This window comes from Phascolarctos cinereus, unplaced genomic scaffold, assembly GCF_003287225.1.
Source record: "Phascolarctos cinereus isolate Bilbo 61053 unplaced genomic scaffold, phaCin_HiC Scaffold_9;HRSCAF=440, whole genome shotgun sequence".
NCBI lineage: Eukaryota > Metazoa > Chordata > Mammalia > Diprotodontia > Phascolarctidae > Phascolarctos > Phascolarctos cinereus.
In genome coordinates, this window is record NW_027556402.1 from 218,127,960 (window position 1) to 218,139,557 (window position 11,598).

Here is an 11,598-nt window from a genome sequence, read left to right on the forward strand (position 1 = left end):
AATCACAGGTCCTGACCAAAAAAAAAATAAAGAGAGGAAAAAATGCTTCAAAGGGGGTTATGGTTTTATCAGCATGGATGTTTTCTCCACCAATGAAAACAGAAATCCTAATAGAACTGGTGTGGCAAAAATAAATAAAACCCCTTTGTTGACTGATTTTGTGGTGATGAACCTCTCAGCTCTTGACTAGGTGACTGTCAGACAACAGACACTCAGTGTGTACTTAAAGCCATTTCAAAGATAGAGCTCCACTCCAGAATTTCAGAATATTCCAGAACAATTTCCAGAATTTCCAGAATAGAAGAACCAGAGTCACTTTTAAGCCATCATGAGATGTTGGAGGAAGATTTTAGTGAAGGTTTCATTTCTATGAGGCAGAATGGTGTAGTAATTGGAGGACTGGCAAAGAGTCAGAAAGAGCTGGAATCAAGTCTCACTCCAGACATGTCCTGCCTGTGTGACTCTAGGCAAGTCACTTAACCTGTATGAGCCTCAGTTTCCTCATCTGTAAAAATGAGGGGTTTAGACTACACAGACTCTAATTTTCCTTCCAGCCCTAGTTCTATGATGTTCAACTATAAGAAATATTAGAGAGATAATATTAACATTCCTTAGAAACTGGTAGGGACAAGCAGTATAGGGGGTGAATAGAGGGTTGCCCTTGGAGTCAGAAATACCCAGGTACAAGTCTATTCTCTCCACGGAGAAGTCTCTTAGTTTCTCACTGGCCCTGAGCATCTCTCTAAGACCATAAGCTGCAAAACAGGTTATTTTCCTCCGCAGGAGGAGTTTTCCCATCTGGAGCGACCTAATTGATAAAATCACTAGCCTTCTAATAATAATGATAATTGTGATGATGATGATGGTAATGGTGATGAGGATGATAAGTTATGAACTTTCCCCACCTTCCCTCAAATTTAAGAATATCCTTTCAAAATGAAAAAAATCCTCTGAGACTAGGAGTCATAGAAACCCATGTATGATACTGGACAAGTCATTTTACCTTGAGACAATTAAGTGATGTGGTAGATAGAGTTCCAGGCCTGGAATCAGGAAGACTTAAGTTCAAATCTGGCCTAAACCACTTACTAGCTGTGTGACCCTGGGCAAGTCACTTAACCCTGTTTGCCTTGGTTTCCTCATTTATAAAATGATCTGGAGAAGGAAATGGCAAACCATGTCAGTATTTTTGCCAAGAAAACCCCAAATGTGGTCATGGAGAGTTGTACAACAACAAATATTTACTAGCTGTGTGACCCTATATAGCAAGCCACTTAACCTCTGTCTCCCTCAGTTTCGTCATTTGTAAAATGGGACCATAATAGCACCTCCCTCCCAGGGTTGTTGTGAGGGTAAAGTACAATATTTGTAATGCACTTTGATATATAATTGCCAAGTATTGTTATAACTATTACTATTATTATTGTTATTATTTTTATTGCTGGGCCTCAGTTTCCTTATCTATTTAGTAAGGGAGGATAAGTTAGGCTATGTAATCTCTAAAGTCTTTTCCAGCACCAAGGTTCAAAGGCTAGAGGTTTATATCTCTATGGCCCTTCACCATACCTCAATTTCCTCATTGGTAAAGTGAGAGAATTACCCTAGATCACAGAATTAAAACTGAAAGGGAGCTAAGACATCATCTAGCCCAACCCTCTCATTTTGTAAATGAGGTCCAAGCAGGTGAAATTATTTTGTCCAGGGTTAGCATTTATTAAGTTACCTAGATCACCTCTAGGTTTTTCCCAGGTCCCAATCTAAGGCATAATTCAAGCCTAAGTCTTCTAGACCTCATGTCCTTTGCTCTACCTGCTATATCACCTTTCCTGTCTTGGGCTGGTAGCTAGCTTTGAATGGTTGCCCCTGAAGAGTCCCAGGCATTAGGCATCCCAGTGGAGGAACCATAGAAAAAGGACTAGAACCTCTTGGTAAAGTCTTGGTAGAGATGTAAAGTGGTCTAACTTTTCTGGAAAGCAATTTGTAACCATGTCCCAAAAGCTATGCATACCTTTTGACCCAGAAATACCACTACTAGTTCTATGACTCAAAGAGATCACAGAAAGAAGAAAAGGACCTCATCTGTGTAAAATATTTTAGTAGTTCTTTTTGTGGTGGTGAAAAATTAGAAACCAAGGAGATATCCATCAATTGGGGAATGATTTGAACAAGTTATGATATGTGACTGTGATGGAATGCTCTTTTTCTGTAGGAAATAATGAAGGGGATAGTTTCAGAAAAAGCTGAGAAGACTTCTATGAACTGATGCAGAGTGAAGTGAGCAGAACCAGGAGAACAATTCATACAATAACATCAAGATTGTAAACATTATCAACTTTGAAAGGTTAGGAACTCTGACCAATCACAATTCCAAAGGACTCATGATGAAACTGGGTATCCACCTCCAGATAGAGAACTGATGGACTCAAGAGTGCAAATTGAAGCATCTTTTCTTTTCTAACTTGGCTAATAGGGGATTTGTTTTGCATGAATATGAATATTTGTAGTGGGTTTTGTTTTTCTTGCCTTCTCAGTGGGTAGGTGGGGGAAAAGAATTCAGAACTAAAAATTAAATTGAATTAAAATAAAAACAAAGAAATGCTTGCTAGCTCCTGACCATGGCTCATGAAGTAGAAGCAGGGGCAAGCTGAACTGGCAGGAAATAACATTTTATTTCAGTATCCTCCCACTTTAATATATTTATATGTGTATGCATATATATTCATAATAGTTTTTGTTTTTACAGCACCTTCATGTCTCTCTGACTTCCCACGCGCAGCACACCAAAAGAGAAAAGAAGAGAAAACCCGACCGAAACACACACTGTGCCTATGTCTGACAGTATCTACAATATTTCCAGTTTTCTTCTTCTACAAAGGAGGAAGACCGCCCCCCTCCATTTTCATTTTCTATTCTTCCTCCCTCCTCTTTTACAGACTCCTCCTTCACAGATCCCTTCCTTCTAATACTCTTATATCAGCCTTTGTAATAGGAAATCTTGGGGATAGTTTAAAGGATCATTCAGTTTCCTAACAATTCAGCAGCTGGCTAGACATTTCCAGCTTCGAAGAAGTTCTGTCTCTTTTCACTCACACTGAGGCGCTACAAATGGGTAGCTCTTTAGTAAGAAATTTGGACTTTTGGCACCTGAAGCATTGATCTTTGAATTCAACTGGGAAGGTATTAGAAGTCAGCACCCAGAGGTAGCTAGGTGGCATGGTGGATAAAGTGCTGGACTTGGAATAAAGAAGACCTGAGTTCAAATCTGCCACCCTTACTAGCTGTGTGACCCTGGGAAAGCCACTTAAGCTGTCTGCCTCAAGTAACTCAGGTGTAAAATGGGGGTGCCAATAGCATTCACCTCCCAGAATTGTGGTGAAGATACAATTCGATAATAATTGTAAAGTGCTTTGTAAGCCGTAAAGTGCTACATAAATGCTAGTTATTATTATTGTAATTATTGTTGTTATTATTACAAGCCGAAGGATCTCTTGAGACATAACACCTTTGAGATGAGATCCCCAGTGTTCATGTCAGCTACCTATTTCTTTCTATTCTCTAAGCTCTATCCCAATATTAAGTTAGATTTAGCTAATAATAACTAGCAAATGCTTTATATAGTGCATTAGAGTTTACAAAGTGTTTTAAAATACCATCTCGTTTTATCCTCACAACCACCCTGGGAAGTAGTTGCTATTATTATCCCTATTTTACAAGTAAGGAAACTGAGGCACAGAACGTTTGCCCAGAGTCACAGAGCTAGTAAGTTTCTGAGGCTGTATTTGAACTAAGGTCTTTCTGGTTCCAAGGCTAACATTCTGTCCACTGTGCCATCTAGCAGCCTCCAGCCAGAGAGCATTGCACCTGGATTATATCATCTCAGCTCCACACATAAATGTTCCAGTGAGTTTCAGTTTAATGTAATCCCCCAGGTTTTTAGGTGAGGAGCACAACATCAAAGAATTATAGAGAAGGAAAGTTTCTTCAGGGGTCTTCTAGTACCGCCCTTACCTAATTCATAAATTCCCTCCTTCAAGAAATTATCCACTTTAACACCATGCAGACCATTGCACTGCTGGAAATAAAAATCATGATCGTAGCTAACATTTATACAGCATTTAATATGTGCCAGGCACAATTATGATCTTTCTTAATCCTCACAACAACCCCGGGAAGTAGGTGCAATTATTATCCCCATTTTACAGATGAGGAATCTGAAGCAACAGAGGCATTTTTGTTAAGTGACTTGCCCATTATCACACAATACATGTCTGAGGCTGGATTTGAACTCAGGTCTTTCTCCTTCTAGTCTCAATGCTCTATCCCAGGGGTGGGGAACTGCTCTATCCGCTGTGCCACCTAGCTTCCAGAAAATTCCTCCTCATGTTAAGTCAAATCTGTCTCACTGTAACTTCCAACCTTAGTCCTACTACTTCCTGATGAGATCAAATAGAAAGAGTCCAATTATTTTTCTGGTGACAATATCCATTTAGAGACTGTTTCTGTGGCTTTTGCAAAAAACAAAATCGAAGATATTTTTTATTATCTCAATATCTCTTACACAGGTACTTATGTGATGAAATACTCTTTTAATTCAGTGTCAGAAAAGAAAATGCCTGTGAAGATGACATCATTTCCTTCCCTTTAATCAAATAGCAAGAAGTCTACAACCTAGCGTGTTTTCTTTTGTCTTTAGTTGCCAGGAAACTCAGAGCTAATTTCATTGCCCAGGTAGAATAATTAATTCATCCCCACTGTCCAGCAACATTGACTTCTGTGCTCCTTTTCAGACTTCAACACGTCAAGAGATCCGTGATCTCAAAGGCAGGCTCCCCACCTCCACCAGTGCAGAAAGCAACACTTTCTGTACTTCTTACACATGCCTTTCTGTGACTCTTCAGTGGGAAGAGCCAAAAGACTGGAGGCCTTCTTCTCGGGCTTTTAACATTTCCTGGATATCAGTGTAGCACTTGGGCCGTCCATCAGTTTTCTCTCCATCTCCCTACTTGACCAGTCACCTCCTTTTCTAGTCATACATGTCCTTGATAATGTCTTTTAGGGCCCTCCTCAGGCACAGGTGTTCACGGGTAACATGAAGCAGGCTGCTTCCACTCTCCAGACAACTTTGTGCTGTGGACTCTCCATGGCGTTCTTTGTTGGAGCTGGCTGATGTCATAGGTGGAATGCATTAAGCTGGGCCTCCAAGAGAGGGTGTGGAGGCCAGAGGAAGTGAGGCAGAGAGGAAGGAGCAGCAGCTTTAGAGTCAGAACCTGAGTTTGAGTTTCGGCTCTGTGTGACAGCGGGTAAGGTCATCCATTCGTCTGTCAATCCATCTGTGCATCTATCTGTCTATCTATACAAACATATGTGTGTGTGTGTATACACATATACACACACACACACACACACACACACACACACATATATATATATATATATATCTTTCTGTCTATCTGTATAAATATATACACATATATGTATATGTATATATGTATTACAGGACAGCTAGGTGCCAAAGTGGATAGAAACCCAGACCTAGAGTCAGGAAAACCTGAATTCAAAATCTGGCCTCATATACTAGCTTTGTGACCCTGGGCAAGTCACTTAACCCTGTTTACCTCAGTTTCCTCCTCTGTAAAATGACCTGGAAAAGGAAATGGCAAACCACTCTGGTATCTTTGCCACATGGGGTCACGAAGAGTCAGACATGACTGAACACAACTGAATACCAGAATGCATATTTGCATATGTATACATGTGTATGTGCATATGTAAACATATACACATGCATATGCACATAGGTAAGGCTCAGCTTCCCTGAACCTTAGTTTCTTCATTTGTGAAAGGATGGAGTTGAACTAGACGATTTCTTTTCCATCCTCTGTTCCTGCCTTCAAGCTGTTTATCTTCTAATGGGGAAGACAATATGTAAAAATCTAAAAATCTATGTTCAAACACATTTTTACAGGGAGGTACAGAGGGAAGGGACTAATGTTAAGGAGGACCAAGAAAGGATTCTTGCAGAAGCAGGCGGGGCTTTGAGATTTGAAGGAAGCCTGGGAAGCCAGGAGGCAAACGGAGTACCCCAGGCATGGTGGACAGTCAGTGAAAATGTGTGAAATCAAGGAGATGAAGTATCTTGTGAGAGGCACTACAAGGAAGCCCCTGTCGCCAGATAGTAGAGCACTGAAAGGGTAGAAAGGGGTCTGGTTATGAAAGAATTGAAAAGCCAAGCAGAAGATTTTGTATTTGATCCTAGATGTAATAGGGAGCCACTACAATTTATCAAATAGGAAGTGACATGGTCAGACCTTGGAAGATGGAGTAGAGGGTGGATGTAAGTCACCTTTCCTCCCTCTGGACCCTCACCCTTCCATTTCAGGAGTCATAACCATAAGCAAATAAATTCTATCATTGTTTCTGGATGTAGTATGTCGATCAACCCCTCTTTGTCTCACTCACCATCCCTGTAACTGTCCCTAGAGCAGCCCCTCCCTGGCTACCACTTCCTAATATGAATTATTTTCCCATTGAAATATAAATATCTTAGGGCAGGAGCCATCTTTGCTTTTGTATTTTTATTTCCATCTCTTATCACAGTGTTTGGCACGTAATAAATGTTAAACAACTGCTTTTTCACTCACTGATTTCATTAATTCACTTTTTTATTTCATTAATTCATTCATTGATTTCACTTATTTGTCTGGATTTAGGTAATCACAAGAAGTTCATGCAATTCCCCCCCCCCCCCGCCTTGTTAATGCAGGCACAATATCTGTTAGGGAAAGGATCCCTCAGACTCGGTGTGTTTCATCTTTAATGTGCCTCTGGGTGTCAGGGCCCCTAAGGCACAGTACTGACCCTAACTACCCATTCCAACTGCCATATCTATAGCCAAGAACATGTGTTTTGGGACCCACAATGATACTTTTGGTGCAAGGAACTTCCCATGGAGAAATTCCCTCTACCAATGCAGATTGGCAACTGCTTTGCAACTTATGGTCTAAAAGATTTGACTAGGGAATTGAAAGGTTAAATGACTTGTCTGGGGGTCACCCAGCCAGAATGAGTCAAGATGCAGGGCCTTTTGATTCCATGGCAGGCTCTCTATCCACTATACCATGCTGTCTCTCTAATGTCAGAAATGCCATTCAAGCTCTTTCTAGACTATATGCTCCTTAAAGGAAAGCGCTGTTTCATTTTTTATCTTTGAAACCTTGGCACCTGGTACAATGGCTGGAATATAGTTGGTGCTTAATAAATGTTTGTGGAATTGAATCCATCACAAGCAATGTTAATTAGGCAGGTTATTGCCCACCTGGCTAATAATAAGGCAATGGTCCAAATAAAGATGAATTAAGTCTGTGGTAGGCAAATAATCCTCTAATGTATCTGGATACGAGCTGGCATTTCATGGGCTATCTATGGGCCACGTAGTCAAGTGGACAACTGTGGCAATTAGCTGGATAATTCACAGATGTTTCCTTTAGTTACATAGATATTTCTAAATTACACAAAGGCTGTCAGAACTGGAAGGAACTCTGGAAATTATGGATCCCAATTCTTCTTCTTCTTCCAGAGAAAGAAACTGAGACCTTGAGAGGAGAAATCCCTTGACTAAGGTCAAGAGCTTGGGATTCTCAAGGCTTCTGAGTCTTAGCCCATTTCTTTCTTACCTACACCATGACATCTTTCTTATGATAAGGTGTGGGGCTGAATTAAAAAGAATGTTACCCGTGTTCTCCACTTCACTTTGAATGTTTAGACACAAACTCTTTGGAAGAATGTGGATATTTGGATAGTTAGAGCGACATCTGTGTGCATTTGTGGGATAACGGCCTGCAGTCTAACTCAGTGAGCCCCATTCTCTAAACCATGTAATTAAATGTATCTCAAGGAGAGAATGCCAGTAAAAGGCTGAAGAAGAACTTCTGTTCTCCACACACCAGGCCTGTATGCTCCCAAGTGTGGAGGGGGGAAATTGCACTCACCATGAAATTGATTCTCAAAACAGCAATGGGTTGTCTCAATATTATGATACACAGGTGCATTGCATGGACTACCTGGGTTAATGGGGCTCTCTGCCCCAGATGACAGCCCTTTACGAGACGAGGGTTGAAGTACACCATTAGGGTCCCCTGACCTCTAACCCAGACATGTTCTAAAGAGGAAAAAATGGCTCAGAAGATATCCTCAAGAACAGCAGTTTCCATTGACCTTGTGACATTGGCTCATTGAGGCCAAGTCCCTCTGGTGTTCTTTGTCACCAAATGGCTTTTCATACAGCTGCAGCACATTAAGGGGGGAGTGAGGAGGGAAAGGGGAAGAAGTCTGTATTTCCCCGGTACACATAGATGCTGATGCTGAGCAGAGAGCTCCGGCAGATCATCAGATCCAACAGCTGCGAATCCCTGGATCTCCTCTGTCCTCCCCTTCCTGCTACCTCCCCTGACCCCTTTGGAATTTGTTAGCTTTCCTCCAACTGGATGCCTGTCCCTCATTCTTGGCTCAAGGAGCTACCTTGAGGGGAGTTGCCTTGGGCTTTATGGTTTCTGTTCTCGAAGTCTTTCCATCGAATACTTTGTTCCCTAGCTCTCTCACTAGCATTTAGGTAAAGCATTCCCAACCAGGGCATACATCCCCTGAAGGGGGAGGGGAAGCATGATCCAGTGGAATGAATACAGTATTTAGAGCCAGACACCCAGACCCGAAATCCTCATCTGCCACTTACTTAAAACTTGTCCACCTCACTTAAGCTCTCTAGGGTTGTTTCCTCATCTATGAAATGAAGGTGCTAATCAGATGAACTCCAAGGTTCCTTCCAGCTTTAAATGGATAATTCTACGCTCTCTTTATTCTCAGACTGGGGTGACCCTCCTCCCCAGTTGGTTGGTCCTGCCCTGCAGCATAGGACGGGGGGTTCTTCATGCCTAAAGACCATGAGACTGCCTAGATAGTCTCACAGATCTAGGAAATTCCTGAAAGAAAAATAGGGGTAAGCCTAGCTGCTCTCCTGTGATAAGGTCCCATCTGTCTCCTAGTCTTTTCTTTCTCCTAGCACTCCAGGGTAGTTTTTGCAACGAGTGAGACCACAATCTATTAGCGGAAGATCTGTACTTAATCTTGTGCCAAAAGAGATCTCCTGAGCCCCTTCCCTCCTCATTCTCTCCTAGACGAGGTACGAATTCTCCTTGTCCTTGGGCCCTCCTTTCCCCACTGATGAGCTCTTTGTATGCTACTGACCTGAAGTCATAGCTTTGACCTTCCACAGCAATGAGAATCATCAAGCCAACACCTCAGGAAAAGCCAATATACCCGTTATGGCCTCTGGGTTTTCCATAAAAGGAAAAAGAAAGTCAGCAATATCAAAGAGGAGAAATGGCGAGAGCCAGAGAGACCCTTCTGAGGGGGAGGATGCCAGAGAGATAGTTCCACAGAGACAGAGAAGCTGTCTAATAACTAAGAGGATACAAAGTAACTGGGAATTCTGAAAGACAAATCCATTCTCTAAACTGGTGATTGTTTTCTTGTATCTTCCCATCTGACAATTAGCACCCAGAGAAAGAAAATGGGGAAATGATTTCTGTGCCAAACGAGCAGCGTCAGCAGCTCTGACTGCTGATGAGAGGTGAGGGGTTAACAGCCAGCAGACAGCCTCAGGTTAGGACAGAGTGAGGATTCCTTTGGGAAGGTTATGCATGCTGCTTTCTCAACGGGAGACTAAGCACTTTAAGAAGGAAGCCTGAGAGGGAGCTGGGAAAGTCAAATCTGAGGGAATAGGTAGGAGTGAAAACCAGACCAGAGGCTAGGGTGGATATCACTGCTGAGAGAAGCAGACCAAGTCAGGCTGGGTATGTGCATAGGGAAAATGGAATGGGAAATCCACAAAGATGTGCAGTATGCTCAAAATTTGGTCCAGCAGAGACCGAGACTTGTAACTGTAATAAGGGATGACAGTCTGTGGCCTCTCTTTGACACGGCCTGAGGCGTGTCCAGCATGTACCTTCAAGGAGATACATACCACATAGAAAAACAAAGACCCAATGAGTATCCAATCAAATCCAACAAACTTTTATGAGCTGTGCAAGGTGCTAGTAGGTATTTGCATGGGAGAGCCTTCCTTCCAGGTGCACGCAGCTTTCTGAAGAAAATAGTTAACTCTCAATCATCTGTGTTAATTAATGCAAATGGTCCACATGCAACAAAAACAAAAACATGCCCATTTAACTAATAACACAATTTTTACAACCTCTATGTGAAATATAATTGGATCAATTAGGCCTTCCCAAGATCAGGGAAAAACTTGCATTTTGCTTTCCAAAAGTCAATTTGTCTCCTCTACCGCAAGCATTCAAATGTGATCTAACTTTCCAGTTTGCTTGTTTCTCCCTCCCTGCTCCTCGGTACTCCGGGAGGCAAACTCTAGGCCCCAACTACTTCCTTCTGTGCTAACATCCCAGCCAAAGGACATAACAGATTGCAAAACTTAAATCACTGTATAAATGGTGGTAATTTGTTATTGTTGTCCAAAACAACCTGATTTCTGCACAGCCCTATGCTACCCCTTGTATACCCATGACCTCTTCCAGTTTCAGTTTCCTAATCTGTAAAATGGAGTAGTTATGAGAACCAAATGAGGTTATTTATGTAAAATGTTTTGCAAACCTAAAGTGCAGTGTGACTGACAGATATTATCATTCTGATTCTGCTTTGATTACCCATATTACTTGATGTATCTTTCCATATGATTTGTGTATTCTTCAGTTTTGTCATTTTGTATCACAATAATATTCTATCATATCCATGTCCTCTTGTATGAGCTTAACTTGTGCATGGGAGACACTGTGTTGAAGGAGAATCTTCAACTCTGTATTTTGCTCTACAAAGTCAATATTTGTTCAAAAACTCAAAAGCCAAGAAATACTCTGACATGTTATATTCTCTGCGCCATTCAGTCAACTGAGTAACTGTGAGAATGTGGTCTGCTGTAGGAGATCGTCTGGGGAAGCTGGCCTGTTCTTCCATCATATCCCCACGGAGGGTAGCCTTGATACTTTTGTAGATCATTCTGAGTTATTTTACACAGGTGAAAAAGCAGATACAGGGTCAGCAGTTAATTGATACCCTCTTAATTTTTTTTCTTTTGGTTATGCATCTGTCAACTATTTCCCCAACCCCTTGGTATCTTTGCTTCTTTCAGGTATCAATTCTTCAGTGCTTTAAAAGTTATGCCCCCTCCAACATAAACTCTTTTGTGTATACTGGTTTGATCACAGCTGCTCTTCCCAGTTTCATCTTTTTGAGGCAGTATGACATAGTGGACAGAGTGCTGGACTTTGTATTAGGAAGAGCCAGGTTCAAATCTCACTTTAGATACTTGGTAGGGGAAGTGAAGAGAATAGGCATTTATATAGCAGCTACTAAGTGCCAGGCACTATGCTCCGCCCTTTTATAAATATCTCATGTGATCCTCACAACAATCTTGCAAGGAAGGTGCAGCCATTACAGGTACAGCTGGAGAAAATGAAGTAGAAGTTAAAGTGATTTGCTCAGGGGCATACAGTTAATAAGTTTCTGAGTGAGCATTGGAATTCAGATCTT

General features: G+C 41.6%; 1 long non-coding RNA gene across 1 annotated transcript; it reads left to right on the forward strand.

The window, feature by feature from the left end:
- Window positions 1-1,494: 1,494 nt before the first annotated feature.
- LOC144455209 (uncharacterized) lies at window positions 1,495-6,644 on the forward strand. The gene is made up of 2 exons (XR_013483922.1): window positions 1,495-2,341; window positions 2,744-6,644. It is a non-coding gene; the product is annotated as an uncharacterized LOC144455209 (long non-coding RNA).
- The last annotated feature ends 4,954 nt before the right edge of the window (window positions 6,645-11,598 follow it).